This window comes from Sorex fumeus, unplaced genomic scaffold (assembly GCF_029834395.1).
Source record: "Sorex fumeus unplaced genomic scaffold, SorFum_2.1 ptg000088l, whole genome shotgun sequence".
Taxonomy (NCBI): domain Eukaryota; kingdom Metazoa; phylum Chordata; class Mammalia; order Eulipotyphla; family Soricidae; genus Sorex; species Sorex fumeus.
This window is the reverse complement of record NW_026606145.1, coordinates 1,025,448-1,036,076: the sequence shown is the minus strand read 5'-3', so window position 1 is coordinate 1,036,076 and position 10,629 is coordinate 1,025,448. Positions and strand designations below refer to the sequence as shown.

General features: G+C 40.0%; 1 non-coding gene and 1 pseudogene across 1 annotated transcript; one reads left to right on the top strand and one right to left on the bottom strand.

Annotated features, from left to right (window-relative positions):
- Nucleotides 1-6,380: 6,380 nt before the first annotated feature.
- Nucleotides 6,381-6,621, bottom strand: LOC130039571 (COX assembly mitochondrial protein 2 homolog; annotated as a pseudogene).
- An 806-nt stretch (nucleotides 6,622-7,427) lies between these two features.
- On the top strand, nucleotides 7,428-7,534 carry LOC130039572 (U6 spliceosomal RNA). Its single transcript, XR_008794925.1, has one exon. It is a non-coding gene; the product is annotated as a U6 spliceosomal RNA (small nuclear RNA).
- Nucleotides 7,535-10,629: the final 3,095 nt, after the last annotated feature.

Below are 10,629 nucleotides of genomic sequence, written 5' to 3'. Positions count from 1 at the left end.
GGAGGCCCAGTTCTGATCTGAGTAGGCTTGGAGATCTCAGCCCCGGGTCCTATACACCTGGGTTCCTCTGCCAGTTCCTTCATGCATGAGGCTCAGCTGAGCGTGTGGAGAGTGGTCTCAGCATGGCTGTGGCTGGGTCCTGGAGGTCTTCAGTTGCCAGGGCTCTGCTCGGAGCGGGAGGGAAACTCAACCTGCCCCCCTCCAAGGGGCCCTGGTGATGACAGCCAGGTGCAGGGGCAGGAGACTCTGCATTGTTCTCTTCCGGGAGCTTGGTTTTATAGTCTCTGGATCTTAACCGTTGGTGGGATTACAGGGAAGTTGGTGAGCACAACTGTCTAGCTACTGGAATCTAAAGTATATTACATTACATTTTACTTTATACATGGATCTCACTATGGTAATCATCTCTCACCTGTCATTAATAAAATCTTTCATGTAATTCTGTATTAATCTATTTTGGAGTTCGCATGGAATATGTAAAGCCTACATATGTAAATTTTCCCCTACACTTTATTTAAACACTGTAGTTTACAAAGTTGTTCATGTTGGTTCGTTACAGGCATTGAACATTCCAACACAATACCATCACCATTATACTTTTCCTCCACCACTGTCTCCAATTTTCCCAACCACCCCTTAAGCCTGTCCCCATAGCAGGCCCTCAACGATTTATTTTATATTGCTTTTTATCAATAATTTGCTAACAATGGTAACAAATATTTCTTTAGCAGAAAATTAGTATAAATTGTTGTATCTCACCATGGAGACATTAAATCCTTGTATGAGAGATTATTAAGATGTTGTTTCAGCTTAAGTCTTTTATATTTATGTTTTATTAATTGAGATTGATTGCCTTCTATGTTACATCCCATCCAATCTGGTGGGCTCCTACTGGTTTATCTGTGTTGTGGAGTTTGAGATGTCATTCGCATTCACGGCTATTCACTCCAGGAAGTCCGGAATTTTTAATAGGCTGGTGCAGCTGGAGTTAAATTTTTAACTGGGTGGTGGCTTTAGGGTGTGTAAGTGACTTCTCGGACTTATGGAAGTACAGGAAGCGGGGCAGAAGTAGGCCATCCTGACTCTGAGAAATCCTGGAAGATTCCAGTCACAAAACCCCCATACCTGAGTTTTTCAGCAGACGAATTTCTCTGAGGTTGAGTCCCAAGACAATGGAGTCCCGTAGGGAGCATGGTGGTTATTTTGAAATGTGGGAGCAAGTGCGGGCCAGGATTCTGTTTGAGTGGGTCAGCCCAGGACTCACCCCTCTTCCAGGGTACCATGGACATCTCAATCATGTGTGAGTGTCTGGAAAAAATATCTTTTGTGTCTTGTAGTTCTCTTGAGATTTATTTACGAATCTCTGGGGCATGGTCTTACATGAGCTTACCTCTTGTTTTAGCTAATTGTTTTACCTACTTGTTTTAGTTTTACCATTTACATTTAAATTTGTCACATAGCTAAGCTATGATTATTGTTTGAATTTATTGCTTTCAAAATATGCACCCAGAATAATATGCGTGGAAACTGTTATAAATTTTAATGTTACTGAGAATTAATTGGACACACTTGTCTGACTTCCTTTAAATAAAGCTGAGTTAAAAAAGTCTATGAAATTACACAGCTTATTAGGGGTTGAAATGTACTTGAGAGCAGAAATGTTATCTCTCAGTTTCTTAAGTTTCTGACCAGTTTTTTTTTTTTTAAATTGAATCACTGTGAGCTACAGTTACAAAGCTTTCACGTTTGAGTTTCGGTCATACAATGATCGAATATCCATCTCTCCACCAGTGCACATTTTCCACCACCAATGTCCCCAATATTCCCCCTGCCCTTCCCAACCCCCCGCCCCCGGTGCCTCTATGGCAATTTCTCCCACACTCTCTACTTTTCAACATTATGGTTTGCTTGAATTTTTCCACTACCATTCAAGCCTGCCTTGCCAGGGGCAGATGCAGATACTTTATTATCTATTGCAGATACTTTACTATCTATTGCTTATTATGAATAACACGAGAGGTCACATGACCACAAAAGCAACCACACACTTCTGGAATTCTAAAATTGTAAATGGTTGGGTCCAGAGACATCTCTGTAGGGAGCTAATACATTTTGAGATTCATTTGGGAGTCTCTGAATCAAGACTGTTGATGCACTGAGATGGCGCCTGGAGTCATATTGTGGGCATGACAGCCAGGATCCCAAGCGGGCAGGGAGATTTGGAGGGACAGCCCGTCTCAGCTACTGCCATATGGCCTGGAGTCTTAGTCCTGGAATCCGCATACCTGGGTTTTGATTCTGGAAACTCGTGGCCGTAGGGGTTTCATCTGGAGCGGGCAGAGAGGGCAAGTCTGTTCTGTCTGAAGTGCCCCAGTAGAATTGGCTCAGTAAGAGGTCCGGAAAGATCTCCGGTGATCTGTTGCCTGACCAGTTCTTTCTGTAGTCTAAGAGACCATGTCATGTAAAGAAGTCGGGTTTGGTCAGTCCAGGCTAGGGACCTATAAAAGGAAATAGATATCTCTTAAAAGAAAAATACAGGGAAATTAGAAATATAGAGGAAACAAAACAAAACTTAAGCTGACAAAGGTATAAAAAGAATTAAGAATAATAAGAGAAATAAAGGAGATCTAAATATCACAGTCAAATACTATTTTCCTTTGGAAGCATCAAGATTACACAAAAATACTGTAGGCTATATATCTCAGCACACAAGTTTCAACCTTTAACTTCATGCTACTATCTCTAATAGAAGGGCTTAATGGCTCGTGGGTGAAATACAACAATCTTCACACATTTTTCTCTAAGAAAACTTTTTTGGATCATTTTTAGTGGATTATTCATAACAAGAAATACAAAATAAATTACTTCGGTTCTGCTTTGGGGGCAGGGTTTGGGTTTTGGTATGGAAACACAGGCTATGGGAAGGTGTAATGGTGGTGAAATTCATGTTCAAATATTATATTCACGGTATATATATCACGGTACTCCTGTTGTTCATCAATTTTGCTCGAGTGGGCCCAGTAACATCTCCATCATTAGACTTGTTGTTACTGTGTTTGGCATATCGAGTACGTCACGGGTAGCTTCCCAGGCTCTGCCGTGCGGGGTTCAAATATTATATCTAATCAATTATTGTGAACAACTTTATAAAAATAAAATTAAAAATACTGTAGGACCTCAATATGTGGATTACGTTTTTATGCTAATAATTTTCTTAGGTAATTAATTTTAAGTAAAATAGTAAATATAGAGAATAAGTTTCAGGATACTGTCATTTATTATTTTTTTGTTTTTGTCTTTTGTTCTTATCTTTTCCATTCACATTTTAACTCATTTACGACACCAATATAATAATATAGAGTTCCTAAGTTTAAAAATTACAAAGACAATAGTGGAAAAGAAAAATTACATCTCGTTCCTTTGAATTTACATTTCAAACCATCTCTATATACATCAAGACAAAGTGAATCTTCTAGCAAAGTGAAGTTTATGTCTGCACAGTTCATTTTGACAAATCAGTTTTATGTTCACAGTTTCTATGCAGAAAGACCATTCAACATAGTAATATCCATTCACTAAACAAACTTAGCAGTTTACAAAGAAACAATCTTTAATCTGATAAGCAACTATAAAAAGCAGTGAGATAGTATCATGAAAATAATATTCAATGATATAATTTGAGGAAAAGGGTACCAATGTAAAATCAAAATGTCCACCATTCAGGAAAAAAATCTGTACTCAGAAGCTAATATAATGTACAAAATAATCAAGTACAAGTAAGTAATTCAACTAGATATGGGGCCCAAGAACTCAATATAGTAATTACTTTTTAAATTATTCTAATATTGTTGCTATATTTAAACTTGTAATCATATGCTTTCTATGTATTCTAACCTCTGACTTAACAGTTTGCGTAGACAAATGTATTCACCCATGTCTGTTTGTGAATATAGAACAGATTTCTTTTAGCTTGCCTCAGACAGAAATGTTTATCTCAGAGGACTGAACTCACCTTGCTGGTGAAATCGGCCAGGTCCGCATTCAGACTCCTTCACCAGACAACTGAACGGCAGCTGTCGTTTGAGAAAATTATGGTTTTCTCAAATATTCAAATTTAGTGGGGTGACACAAAAGCAGACTTCTGAGTAGCTGGTTACTATTTTTTACTGTTTTTGGACCATTCCTGGTGGTAGTTTATGATAACAGTAATGAATTCTTCAGGAATGTCTTCTTACCTTTCAATCTTTTCTAATTTTCTTTCTTTTCTCTTTGGAGATATTCAATCCTGTATTATCTATTATATGTGCCATAGATACATACTTATGCATTTTACTTTTGTCTTTAATAATTTTATTCATCCCTGGATTCACATGTTTTTCTACACAGAATAAGCCAATTAGTCCTCCACTCCGCCTCTTTATTTTGTCTCCGGAAGAGATCCCTGCAGAATTTAATTCCTTTTCACTAGATCACTGATCTACTTCCCAAGCTTTAAAAAGGTTTGTACTGTGACATATATAAAAGATAAAATTGACATCTTCAGGGGCTGGAGCGATAGCACAGTGGGTACAGCATTTGCCTTGCACGCGACCGACCTGGGTTGAATTCCCAGCATCCCATATGGTCCCCTGGAGCACCACCAGGAGTAATTCCTGAGTGTAAAGCCAGGAATAACCCCTGAGTATCACCAGATGTGATCCAAAAAGCCAAAAAAAAAAAAAACCCTGGCATCTTTGTTCTTACGTGTGCAGCAATGTTAACTACAGTGATGATGTCGTGCAACCAACTGCCTTTCATCTTCCTCTCCCCTTCCTTCTGCAGGGCAGAGACTGCTCTGTAAATAATGCACATGCTTTTCCCTCTTCTCTCCAGGAACCTGCAACCACAACTCTGTTCTGTTTCTAAGATTCCAGCTACTTATTAGAGTTCCTGTCTAAGCTCATTCAATATGTGTTTCTCTGTTTCTCACTGATTTGTTCACTTAGCAGCATGTCTTTAGTGTTCACCATGTGTCAGAATTTTCTGAGAAGCTCAGTAGTGCTCTGTTTTATGTCTATACAGCATTCTGCTACTTCCTCTTCTACCACTAGACACTTGTGTTGCTTCTTCTATGCTTGTGCTATTGTGAATAATGCCGTGTGCTTGGTTGTAATATCTCTTTTTGACTCTTTTCAGTCTTTTGGGCATCTACCCTGAAGTCAAACAGCTGTACTATATGGGAATCTTATTCTAATTTTTGTCTTTAGAATTTTATTTTAAATTACTACTACTATTATTATTATCATCATTATTTTCTATTTGGGGAGATATGGGTCCTGGAAGTAAACCAGACCACAAGGGTCCGTATTTAGAGAAGATGCTGAAACACTGACAGATATGGTTTCAGAGTATGTAGCCGGTCTGGTATGTTTTCTACGGAATAAACCTTCCTTACGTGGGAGTCAACAGGGTCAGTGCTTAATGGTATGTCTGGACATTAAGTCCTGGACATGTGTCAGGAAGGAGGTGCCTGCAATTCTCTGTCACGCCGTGACCTGGAAGTACTGTGTCACCTGCTCCCAGGCTGCTGTCTTTCCCATCGGCTTTGTGAGGGTCCAGCTCTGACTCCAGGCTTTCTGTTTGTTCCCATTTGACTTACTTGTGCTTTATTGACTTCTCCACCTAGGAGACCTTGGGTCTAATATTTTTCCCTCTCTCTTTGTTTATGAGCACTGAGGCTATTATGTGTATGGATTTGGGTTTTATACATAATTAGGTGGTGATGGCAGGAGTGGAAAGAGGGGTTGGACTACACCCGGTGGTGCTTAGGGCTTACTGCTGGCTCTGTGCTCAAGGATCACTCCAGGAAGTATTCTGGGGGACCATATGTGAAGCTGGAGAACAAACTGGGGTCAGCTACACAGTCTTATCCAGGTTCTGTTTCTCTGATCGTTCAAAATTGGGTTTAATATAAACTGCTATTTAGTCATTGTATGACCATTAACAAACAAACTTTTCTTGGGTCCATTTATTTAAAACTGTAAATTATTTCTTAAGAGATAAGTAAAAGGGATGCTGCGGGAACATAGTGTTTGTGTGTGTGTGTGTGTGTGTGTGTGTGTGTGTGTGTTTTATGATTAAAATCAGTTCTTTTATTGAGGGAGAGAAGTTACTCCAGTGTTCCCTGGTGGAGAGAAAGGGGAAAGTGGGAAGTCAAGTTTGCTGGTGAGAACTGAAGGGTCTGCCAACATTGTCAGAATCCAGGCTTTTCCGGATCTTTCCATGCCTTGTGTCTACGGATTGGCAAAGGGTTCCGGAGAACCAATTGAGAGGCTTCTTTCAGCTGTCAACCAAGAGGCTTTAGGTCTTCTCTCAGCCAAGGCATCCAGTGAAAATACAATTTATTTTTCAGAATCCTCTGGGGAATTAAACAGTCTCTTTTGCATCGCATTATCATGCTCCCTGCTCTTGATCCTCTTTTCCGTGCACTCTTTCTTCAAACATTTTTCTCATCTCTCAATCAAGATCATTGCAATGACCAAACATTTCAGAGAGCCGTGATTTTTGTGACATTCCTCAAGCAAGTGTATCAAGATGTTGCACTCTTCAGTTGTGCAAGTGTGGAGATAAGTCGGGATGCATCCTTAGGAGGAGGTGACGGACCCCAGCAGAACAACCCGGACGGCGGCCAGCCCAGGAGCCTGCAGCAGAGTCGGGGCGACCCGCCGAACCCGGCCTAGACGAGGCTCAGGGCGCATGCGCGGGCGTGCCCAAGTACGGCGGCCGCGAGGGCCCCCGGCGGCTCCGCTGGAACATAGTTTTGAGAAAATTAAATGTGGGGAACGTTAGCCAATTAAAATTATTATGATAATTCAGGTTATATGCTTATAATACTGTAAATAGCATTTATGTTTTTAATGGATAGTTAGAACAGTTCCCTGAAAGCCACTGCCCAGTCCCCACCTCATATGATACTTCTAGCCTGTCGCTTCATTCCCCCCTACATCCCTTGCTTGGTGATTGCAATATAATACTTATAAACATATATATGTATATGTATATGTATATGTATATGTATATGTATATGTATATTCCACAATTGTTAAGCAGATTGAGTAGATGATAGAACTTTGTAGACCAGCATTACTCAACAAGGGATCAAATAACTCCTAGGGGCCCACCAGGATGTTACAAGGGGAACACAGGTTAAAATCATATAAATGGGTGATTTTTGCCTCTAGTCTTGTGACAAGGTTAGAATACCAACTAATAGAACAGGGTGCCACAAGAAGAAACAAGGCCCAAAGGGAGTTGTAGTCATTGAAAGGGTGAGAAACAATGGTTTGGGCCACTAGTTTTGTTCACTGGTTCTGGAGATTATAAGGTGATACAAGTGTCAGCTCTGGATATCAAAGCATTTTTCTCTTCCATAAAATTTTACTCATGATTTGCTCGCTTTGGCAGCACATATACTGAAATTGGAACGATACAGAGAAGATTAGCATGGCCCCTGCGCAAGGATGACACGCAAATTCATGAAGCGTTCCATAAAAAAAAAAAAATTACTCATGTTGAGATAATATATTTGTGGTTATATATATATATATACATATGTATATATATGTTGCATTTTGGTGATCAGTGCTTTGTGATAATTAATGGTTTTCTCTCACCTTGGTGATTCTTCTTATTCTGAAGTTCATCCTAGTAGCATTCTAGCTAATTTAGATTTCATTTTTTGGGGGTCACACATGGAGATGCACAGGGGTTATTCCTGTCTCTGCACTCAGGAATTTCTCCTCGCAGTACTTGGGGTACCATATGGGATTCTGTGACTCGAACCCAGGTTGGCTGGGTAGGGACTGTAGATGAAATAAGACAGAGCTGCAAGAAGCCACTGCAGATATACCAAATCTACAGTCTGTCTTCCCTAAACTGGGTAAGGCCTCTGGCCACCAACATTCCAAGAAGAAACAAGAGCAAGAATATCCTGTTTGAAAGGACTGATAAAAAGTGAACTTTAATCTACTTTTACTTCTTGACCATGCTGATGCTTTCATCTGATCAGCATATCATTTATGACCTCATCTTTCTCTTTCCCTTATAAAAACTCACTTTTGTGCCTTCTTCAGACTCTCTCTGAATATGAGCTTTACAACTCTTTCATTAATTTATTTTTGTTTTGAGGTCACATCCAGGGGTGCTCCAGGTTTACTCTTGGCTTTGCTCTCAGGAATCACTCCTGGCGGTGCTTGGGGGACCATATAGGGACCATATAGGATGTGGGGATCGAAGCTGGGTCAGTTACATGCAAGGCAAATTCCCTACCCGCTATATTATCACTCCTGCCCCTCTACAACTCTTTTTTTCTTATTTTTAATTTCTATAAGGTTGTTTGCAATAATTTATTGTATTCAATATTCTAACACCAAACCAATTCCACCACCATTACACCTTATCATCACCATTATTTTCAATTTTTTTTTCCCCCTTTATTTTATTTTATTTTTTTTTAAAGTTGTAGATTTACAATTTTTTGTGCTTTGGTTTCAATTATACAATGATCAGATACCCATCCCTCCACCAGTGCCCATTTTCCACCACCATGGATAATATCCCTCCCACCCCCATCCCCCCATCCCCCCGTCTCTGTGGCAGGGCAATCCCCTGTGTTCTCTCTCTCCTTTTGGGTGTTGTGGTCTGCAAAAGAGGCATTGAGTGGCAAACATATTCAGTCCATAGTCTACTTTCGACATGCATCTCCCCTCCTGGGAGGATCCTCCAAACATCCTTTATTTGGTGCTCCCTTCTCTATCTGAATAGCCCTTTCCTCTAGGAGACCCGGCTGGCCTCTAAGTTATGGAGTAATCCTCCTGGTGCTGATCTCAGCTATTCTTGGGTATTAATCTCATACTTTGTTACTTTATATCCCCCAGATGAATGCAATCTTTCTATGTCTATCCCTCTCTTTCTGACTCATTTCGCTTAGCATGATACTTTCCATATTGTACCACTTGTATGTAAATTTCATGACTTCATCTTTTCTAAGAGCTACATAGTACTCCATTGTGTAGATGTACCAAAGTTTCTTTAACCAGTCATCTGTTCTTGGGCATTCAGGTTTCTTCCAGTTTCTGGCTATTGTAAAGATGGCTGCAATGAACAAACAAGTGCAGATGTCACTTCGACTATACGTTTTTGCCTGTCTGGGATATATTCCCAGGAGTGGTATTGCTGGGTCAAATGGGAGCTCAATTTCTAATTTTTTGAGAATCGTCCATACTGTTTTCCAGAAGGGCTGAACCAGTGGACATTCCCACCAACAGTGAAGGAGTGTCCCTTTCTCGCCACATCCACGCCAGCATCGGTTGCTTTTGTTCTTTTGAATTTGGGCCAGTCTCTGAGGTGTGAGATGGTATCTCATTGTGGTTTTGATCTGCATCTCCCTGATGATTAATGATGTAGAGCATTTTCTCATGTGCTTTTTTGCCATTCGGATTTCTTCTTTGAGAAAGTTTCTGTTCATTTCATTGCCCCATTTTTGGATGGGGTTGGATGTTTTCTTCTTGTGGAGTTTAACCAGTATTTTGTATATCCTGGATATCAACCCCTTGTCAGATGTGTATTCGGTGAATATCCTTTCCCATTCTGTAGACTGTCTTTGTATTTTGGTCACTGTTTCTTTGGAGGTGCAGAAGCTTCTTAGTTTAAGATAGTCCCATTTATCTATCTCTGTTTTCACTTGCTCGGCCAGTGGTGTGGCATCTTTGAAGATACAATTAGCTTCAATGTCATGGAGGGTTTTGCCAACTTTATCTTCAATGTACCTTATGGTTTCTGGTCTGATGTTGAGGTCTTTAATCCATTTTGATCTTACTTTTGTACATGGTGTTAGGCAGAGTTCTGAGCCTATTTTTTTGCATGTAGCCTTCCAGTGATGCCAACACAATTTATTAAAGAGGCTTTCCTTACTCCACTTCACATTACTTGCACCTTTATCAAAGATTAGATGAGCATATGATTGAGGAGAGATGTCAGTGTATTCAACCCTGTTCCATTGGTCTGCAGTTCTGCCTTTGTTCCAGTACCATGCTGTTTTAATTATTACTGCTTGGTAGTACAGTTTGAAGTTCGGGAGGTTGATTCCTCCCATTTTCTTTTTCCCAAGAATTGCTTTAGCTATTCGTGGGGGCTTATTGTTCCATATAAATTTCAAGAGTGTTTGCTCCATTTCTTTGAAGAATGTCATGGGTATCCTTATAGGGATTGCATTGAATTTATACAATGCTTTCGGTAGTATTGCCATTTTGACAATGTTAAGTCTCCCGACCCATGAGCAGGGGATATCTTTCCATTTCCTCATGTCCTCTTTTATTTCCTGAAGTAGCGTTTTGTAGTTTTCTTTGTAAAGGTCCTTTACTTCCTTAGTTAAGCTGATTCCTAGGTACTTGATTTTCTGGGGCACAATTGTGAATGGGATTGTTTTTTTCATGTTGCTTTCTTCTCTCTCACTGTTTGCGTATAGGAAAGCCATGGACTTTTGGGTATTGATTTTATAACCTGCAACTTTACTATACGAGTCTATTGTTTCTAAGAGTTTTTTGGTGGAAGTTATTGGGTTCTCTAAGTAGAGTATCATATCATCTGCGA